Consider the following 8,141-nt stretch of genomic DNA (forward strand, 5'->3'; position numbering starts at 1 on the left):
TTTGACTTCATATTAGGGGCCAGATTTACTAAACAAATTAGCGTGAGAGCGCAATTCCAAAAAAGCACAGATGGGAGTGGAAAATTCTGCTCTACTGACAACATGCAAATTAAAGAACCTATGCTGCGTTCCAGTTGGTTTTTATTATGCCCTTAACTCGCTAACTTCCCTCCATCTCGTTCACTTGGATGTGCGTCATTGCTCACGTTGCATGAGTTCCCACAACTGCCAGAACCTTTGCTATGGACTGAACTGGAACGTCCTAAGCCCTTGATCACTTGGAATCCACCATGGAGTTGATTTATTATCTATTTTTCCCCCTTGTGAAATAGTTTAATGCAGCATTCTATATGTATATAGGTGTGTTTAGGTTGTTTTAAATGTTTTTTTAAATAATTAAAACATCATAGAGTTGTTTGTGGTGGGGTAATTTAAACGCGATATGTGCACAGCAAATTCTGTTTTTTGGAATAAACTCCCTGTTAGTTAAAATCAACTCAATTTGAGTGTACATGTGTGACCATCAAATAAACTACAGCGCAGAGTTAAAATAACTCTGCTCTTGGAGTTGAATTTTTAACACTTTTTCAGAGTTAAAATTTAACTCTTTCTGGAGTTAAAATACTAATCCTACGGAGAGTAACTGTAACTCTGAAATGTAGTTAATTATAATATAAACTCCTTACCAGTGTTAAAAATTAACACTTAAAACATATTTTATTTAACACTTCTTAGAGTTAACATTTATTTAACACAATATGTGTTATGTGGAAATGACTACACTGAACACCATACTCTTGATTTACTGCCTTTATATGAGCAAATTCATACATTTGGTTCAGAAATTCAATGCATGGACTTTGAAAACAATTGCTGTCATACTGTAAAATCTAACAGCAAAACATATAGGCAGCTAACAGAGTGAATTACGTTACCTCGTCGGCATTAAAGTTAGTGTGGAAGCTGAACAGGTTTCTTGAGCTGAGTCGCCACTTCAATTTGACGGCAAAACACTCATTTTCAGAAACACGGTGAATGTGTAACAAGTACAATTCGGTGCTGCTCCTTTAAGGGGGAAGGCACTTATTTTACTCACTCGCTGAGTGGGCAGTCCTTAGATGGAGCACAAGCTGTGAGCTGCATGTATGCTTTATATATTTCTGTTGCTCTTTATCGTTTACTTTTCCGATCAGTAACTCTATTGTCATAAAGTGTTGCAAACTAACGTTACCCCATGTGTGCATGGGAATGGTGCTGATAATAAACCCCATGTGAAACGTCAGAAAGCCTGCCTACGTGAGTTTTGCTTGCACTTGGCTAAAGCCATTCGGTCCAGCTATCCGGTCTCTCTGCAAAGCGTTACAAATGGAAAGACGGTTAGCTCGTTTACATCGACAAAAAGCCAGCGCAAATAGCCATTTCAAATTTTGAAACAAGTTATAGGCTACGTTCATACGTTTCCATGGTCGTTGACGTTAGTACACAGTATATAACGTAACAACTGACAAAACGTGTTTGTCAGAAAATATAGAACATGTTAAAATATTTTTTTTTGTATATATACACTTTTACCTACCTCACGACGAAGCACATAAGTCCATTATTTGTGCTGCAGAACCAGGGTCGTGTCGTGACGCACTTCTCAAAATGTAACTCCAGATGTAGTGTTAAAACACGCTCCTGAACACCAATGAATGAACGCCAAAATACAACACAGCCAGGGAGTATCCAATAACACACACGGTAGTCAAAATTTAAAAAATAACTCAAAAAATGTAACTCATTCACACTTTTTTGTCTAACTCATGATTTTTCAACTCCTGAAATTTGCTGTGTGGTGACGTCACAATCGTGTTGCACTCTGGTATATGAAACTGCCTGAAGTGTAAATATGAAATAGACTCGAGGGAGCGAGGGTCTGTCCATATAAACTTCCCTCATCCACTTCACAAAGTGGAACGCACTTCAAAATGGTGGCAGGGATTCCCCAGAGGGGAAGTGCTTAGGGAAGTTCGCAAGTGCGTGTCTAAAACTGTGTGGAAAGCAGCCGGATCATTTCCATAATGACCAACGTAATAATGAATGTCTGGTTTATGCTTTTTGGGTGGTAAATAAGGCAGCGGCTATTTGCACTAAGTGTTAATAGCAACTAGATTCTATTTACACTCAGTGAAAAGAACATATTTTCTTAGTGATAGATTATATTTACACTAAGTGCAAATAGTTGTAGATGCTATTTACTAAGTGAAGTAGCATGCTAAGTTGATATATTCTATTTACACCATATAAAAGTAGCAGTTCTTTGCAATATGTGTAAATAGTAATTACATGTAATTTATACTTTATTTTGACAGATACATACTATTTGCACCTCAGTATTGTTGTACATTAACAGGATGCAATAATAACAGAGAGTGTAAAGATTATATTTATTAAAATTATTAAATGGATGCCGCCTTAATGGGACAATAAATGCCCTCCCTACACCTAACCCTACCCAATAAATGCTTTTATTATTATTAAACATTTCGTTAGGCACTTTATTCCCACATTTAGAACATTTTCTTAATTTTTATTGAAAGTAAATGCATTTCTGGTGTGATTTGTGATGAGAAAAGAGAGAAGAGCGAGCTCTGCTAAAGGCGGATTCGAAACTATGTCAATCACTTTACTGATTGTGACACTGAAGACATTGAAATCCAAGCACTTTTTAAAATCTTGTTTGGCCCAACCAGGCATTGTTAGGCGGAGCTTGTGCGAATAGACACTCCGGGTAAAATAATTGGGCAAATATATGTAAATTGAATTGATTAGCGCAAACCTTGCATGATTTATTTAAATACTCTCCGCAAAAAAAAAACTGATTTTCATGTCTTTTGTACACTAGAGTTCAAAAGTTTTGGGTCATTACGATTTTTACATTTTTTAAAGAGTCTTATACTCACCAAGGCTGCATTTATTTGATCATAAACTACAGTATTGTAAAATTATGAAATTATGGCAAAGCTGAATTTTCAGCACCATTATTCCAGGCTGCAGTTTCACATGATCCTTAATTTGCTGCTCAAGAAACATTTCTTATTATTATCAATGTTGAAACCAGCTGTGCTGCTTAATATTTTTGTGGAGACTATGCTATAATATTTTTTTCAGGATTTTTTTGATGAAATATTTGAAATACAAATCTTTTGTAACATTCATGTCTTGTTTTGATTAATTTAATGTATCCTTGCTGAATATTTATTAATTTCCTTCCAAAACAATATCTGACTGACCCCAAATGTTTGAACAGTAGTGTATATCTGAGCATTAGGGACACCAAGATTAGGGATGAGCATATCGATATGAAATATCGATATATCGATACAGCTGTGAGTATCGAAAAGTATCGATACTCAAATAAAAATATTGATACTAAGGTGTTTTTTAACCAGTACGTTTTTTTGTTTAAAAATATTATTTAATGCGTACAATATGAATAACCTATGTAAGCGAATAATTGTGTAGTATAGGACTACTTCCCTACTTTCCCAAAAGTATCATAAGAAACCATGCTTTAGGAAACACAGCCCACAACAATGCTCATCAGAAGACAAAAAAACATATGTTTGAGTTATTTCACAATAAACAATAGTTTGTGCAAACACTTATTTAAATTTAGTGTTAAGAATTCATATTGATCATATTCTATGTAAATATAAAACTGGCAGTCCCTTATGAAAATTAATCATGGTTTTACTACAATGACCGTAGTTCACCTAACGTATTTGTAGATTTCCATGGTTACCACTACAAATTAACATTTTAACCATGTGTAAACAAAAATATAATCTAATAAATTCCCATTAAGGCATATTGAAGGCTATAATTTGTCTGGCTATCACCAGACCAAGCTCAATCTTTTAAGATTGAACATTGGACGTGATCAACGTCATAGTTTAAATGACTCTGTACGCAATTGGATAGTCCTTCAACCAATCAGACTCACGATCCAACGCTTCTCTATCCGTCATCGTGTTAAACCCGCCAATAGCGCGCCAGGTGGATAAGCCGGTTTGTGATTGGTCCCCGCAAATTTGTAACAGAAGCAGGATAGAAAAATTTACAGGTTTCTAGCCTGAGCTGCAGGACAAAATCAAATCGCTAGCAGATTTACCCAGTTAGGAAGAATCGGCTAAAATGCCTTTCAAATATAATGTTAAGTGGGTATCATTACCCATTTTACTCTGAGTAAATTTAATAATTAAATAAATGTAATCATTTAAAAGTTTGGTTTAGCAGTATCGTATTGGTATCTGCGATATCGGTATCGAATCGAAAATGAAATAAGTGGTATCGCCAAACCCTATCCGAGATCCTTTCTAAAATTTTAGAAGAGAATTGTGTTTAAATCTAAGAAGTGAGAAGTTCTCTAAAGCTCAGCTCCTGTAGAGAATGAATTGATAATGCTCATTTATTCTATACAATTTATGAATTAGTTTGCTATGAAGTCTCCTGATCGTCAAGACGAATCTTATTATCATCTGCGACTCCTGAAAAAAAAATGTGAGCAATCATTGGGTCATTTAGTAAATGGAATGGGAGAATAGAGCGCTTCAGAGTGTGTGAATGTTTGTGTTAATGTGTATCTGACAGTGGGGCGGCACATTCATCTAACAGGCATATAATCTCACTCCACTGATGCGCCGCTCTTCAGCTGCTGGCTGATTGGCCTCTTCATCTCTCCAGTCACAGTTTGTGTCATTAACTGCTTTTCTATTTCTCTTTTTCCTCTTCACCTCCTCTGTCTTTTCTCTCTCCAGCGTAATAAGATGCCTAAATGTCGATGCGTAGCTATCTTATAGCCAAAGGGCGTGTTTTTGCATCCATTTGCTAATTGTTTTTAAATTGTTTAAAAAGTAAACATGCTAGATGAACATCTTTGACTGTTGAAGCATGCCTTAGCATCTCACACTCTAAGCACCACATTTTTAAGATGCCCTCTCCAGTTAAAAACAGTTCATGCCTGTCCATTCTTTTGCATATGGCCTTTCACACCAGTCAAATGGACCAAACTCTGATGGCAAACAAACCAAAAGTTCAAGTGTGAAGGTCTAAATTGTTGCATATAAGTAAGTTTGTCTCAGTGTTTCTTCCAAAAAAGTTAAGCAGATGTTATTTAAAAGAAAAAAAACATAATGAAACTCTAGATGGCGCAGGCTGCAGGCACAGTCCTTAACTCAATCTGCTTGCAATCCCATCATTCTCTATTGGGAGCAGCTGATTGGTTCCTGCTGTATCAGTAGCCAATGAGCTCTCTGCTCAACCTTTAAATACTGTTTAGCATTTTCTGTTGCAGTGGTAGCTAGGGCTGCAACCAACGATTGTTTTAGTAATCGATTAGTTGGGCGATTATTTTTTCAGTTAATTGATTAAAGCTACACTATGTATTTTCTCACCGCTAGGGTCGCTGACCTCTTCAAAACAACAACAAAGGTGTAGATTGATGACGCAGTGAATGAGTGTGGAATCATGGAACTTGCCGTCATACCGATGGATCTAATAATGTTTATGGGGAAATAATGTTTATGGATGAGTGAATGCATTCATGTTTTTTAACATGACTGTGGTATGAAACAGATACCAGCGCCGCACACGCGAGTCCCGGGGGATATAAAGAAAGGAGGAAATTTCATTCTACCGAACTACCCGCAAGTGCGGAGTTACTACTCATACAGGTCAGTTTATTTGACCAATTAATATTTGTGAGGAATCGCAATGCTGTTTCACTTGATCTACACTATCTGTTGAGAGTTATAATGTTATTCTGTGTGTTAGCTTGTTGGCTGTATGAGACTAGCAGTAAGCTACATCATACTGATGATATTCTAATATTTCATTGTGTGCTACATAACATTGAGTCGTTTTATGTACATTTGCTCAATTGACCTATCGGTAAGCCCCGCCCCCCTTAGTTACTATTGCTAACTCGTACAAACAAACGGAGTTGCTAACTGTCTAACAATGTACAGCTGTCAGTGTGAAAACCTTATCCCAAGATGTTTTTGGACACAGAATGTAGCGTATACCCCTTCCGAATGATGGCCAAACTTTACTGATGGTTTAGGAAGTTTATTACATAGTTTTTCACTCCAAAAAAATCACCGTAAGAGTTGGACAAACAAAGCAGAAGTGCGAATTAACTTCTCATTCACAAACTCTCTTAGACTGGGTAAACCCAGCCTGATCTGCCGGCGTTTCGCAACTCAGTCTGGAAACCTGTACATTCATTTCTACTGCTTCTGTTACACTTTTGCAGGATCCAATCACAGACTGGCTTATCAACCTGGCGCGCTATTGGCGGGTTTAACACGATGACGGATAGAGAAGCGATGGGTCGTTGCTCATTGATCACGCCTCTTGTGATCTGATTGGTTGAAGGACTGTCCAATTGACCTATCGGTAAGCCCCTCCCATCGAACGCAGATGAGCCAATAGCAGTTGAGTATCAGTCGCGCTGAGACTGGAACTCGGACATCTTTAGGTGTCAGCGCCATAGAGAAACATTGGAAAATCCGAAGCTCTCATCGGTTTGATGGTGTTTATGCTACAAACATGGTAAACGTCGTGTCTGAGGTACTGCAACACTGATTCTAGGGATCCTGAGAGGATTTTCTGGTTGTCACACTCTAATTAAGTTACTATTAAAGTTAGTAATTCCCTGCTAACGTACAAACCGACTAACTATAACTAACTGTTCTCATGCAATGGCGTAGGTCAGAAACACGAAGGTCTACATTTCAGTGCATCTCTCCATATTAAACTGATTAAATGTGAATTGATGTAATCTTACCCTGCGGTACATGAACAGTGTTGATCCTGGATGTTATCATCTGCGATCGTAACAAGAGGCTTCTCCCGTTTGCATTGAGATCTGTAAACCATCGCTTCCAAATTAATCTCTCACCTTATTTATTTTATTCCCATTTCATTTCTGTTAGTTTAGATATGTTTAAAGGTCTGCATTATCTGTCTTATAAGGAGGACTCCTATTTTGACGGGTGTTATAGTCTACGGGTGAAAGGGAAAGCTTGCACGCAGTTTATCGGAGTTGTTTTGCAGATACAAAGTTCCCCAGTTATTAACTGCACTCCTGAAAAGGCATAAGGTCTGTGTATATGTTTGTTTACTGTGAGTGTTTTTGTGTAATTTTCTGTGTATGTTAATGGTAATGCCACGGAGAGAGGGCTAGAGAGAGAGAGTTTGTGAATGAGACGTTAATGCGCTCTTATGCTTTGTTTGTTCAGCTCTTACGATGATTTTTTGAGTGAAAAACGATGTAATAAACTTCATAAACCATCAGTAAAGTTTGGCCATCATTCGGAAGGGGTATACGCTACATTCTGTCTCCAAAAACATCTTGGGATAAGGTTTTCACACTGACAGCTGTACATTGTAAGATATAGCAACTCCGTTTGTTTGTCCGAGTTGGCAACAGGAACTAAAGGGGGCGGGGCTTACCGATAGGTCAATTGCGTACAGAGTCATTTAATTTATGCTCGTTGATCACGCCTCTTGTGCAGTAGAAAATACAGAGCAGACTCCCCAGACCAATGTTCAATCTTAAATTGAGCTTGATCTGGTGATCGCCAGAAGAAAAAAAAATCTCTCTCTCCTTTGCATTATCATTAACATGCATAGCAAATTATACAAAAACACTCATACAACTACTAACAGTAAACAACAAACGGGGTGCTAATAAACTGTAAACTTTGTATCTGAAAACAACTCCGATAAACTGCTAGCTCTCCCTTTCACTACCCATAGACTATAATACCCATCAAAATAGGAGTCCTCCTTATAAGACAGATAATGTAGACCTTAAACATATCTAAACTCACAGAAATATAAAAAATATATACAAAAACAAATAGTTTTTTGTTAACGTTACATGACGTGAGAACAGTTCGTTATTTCGGTTTGTATGTTAGCAGGGACTTTAATCGTAACTTAATGAGAGTATGACCACTAGAAAATCCTCTCAGAATACCTGTTAAAGTACCCCAGGCACATTGTTTTACCATTTTTGTAGCTTAAACACTATCAAACTAATGAGAGCTTCGGATTTTCCAATGTATCTATATGGAGTTCCGGTCCCAGCG

The sequence above is a fragment of the Gobio gobio genome (assembly GCF_949357685.1).
Source record: "Gobio gobio genome assembly, chromosome: 6".
NCBI lineage: Eukaryota > Metazoa > Chordata > Actinopteri > Cypriniformes > Gobionidae > Gobio > Gobio gobio.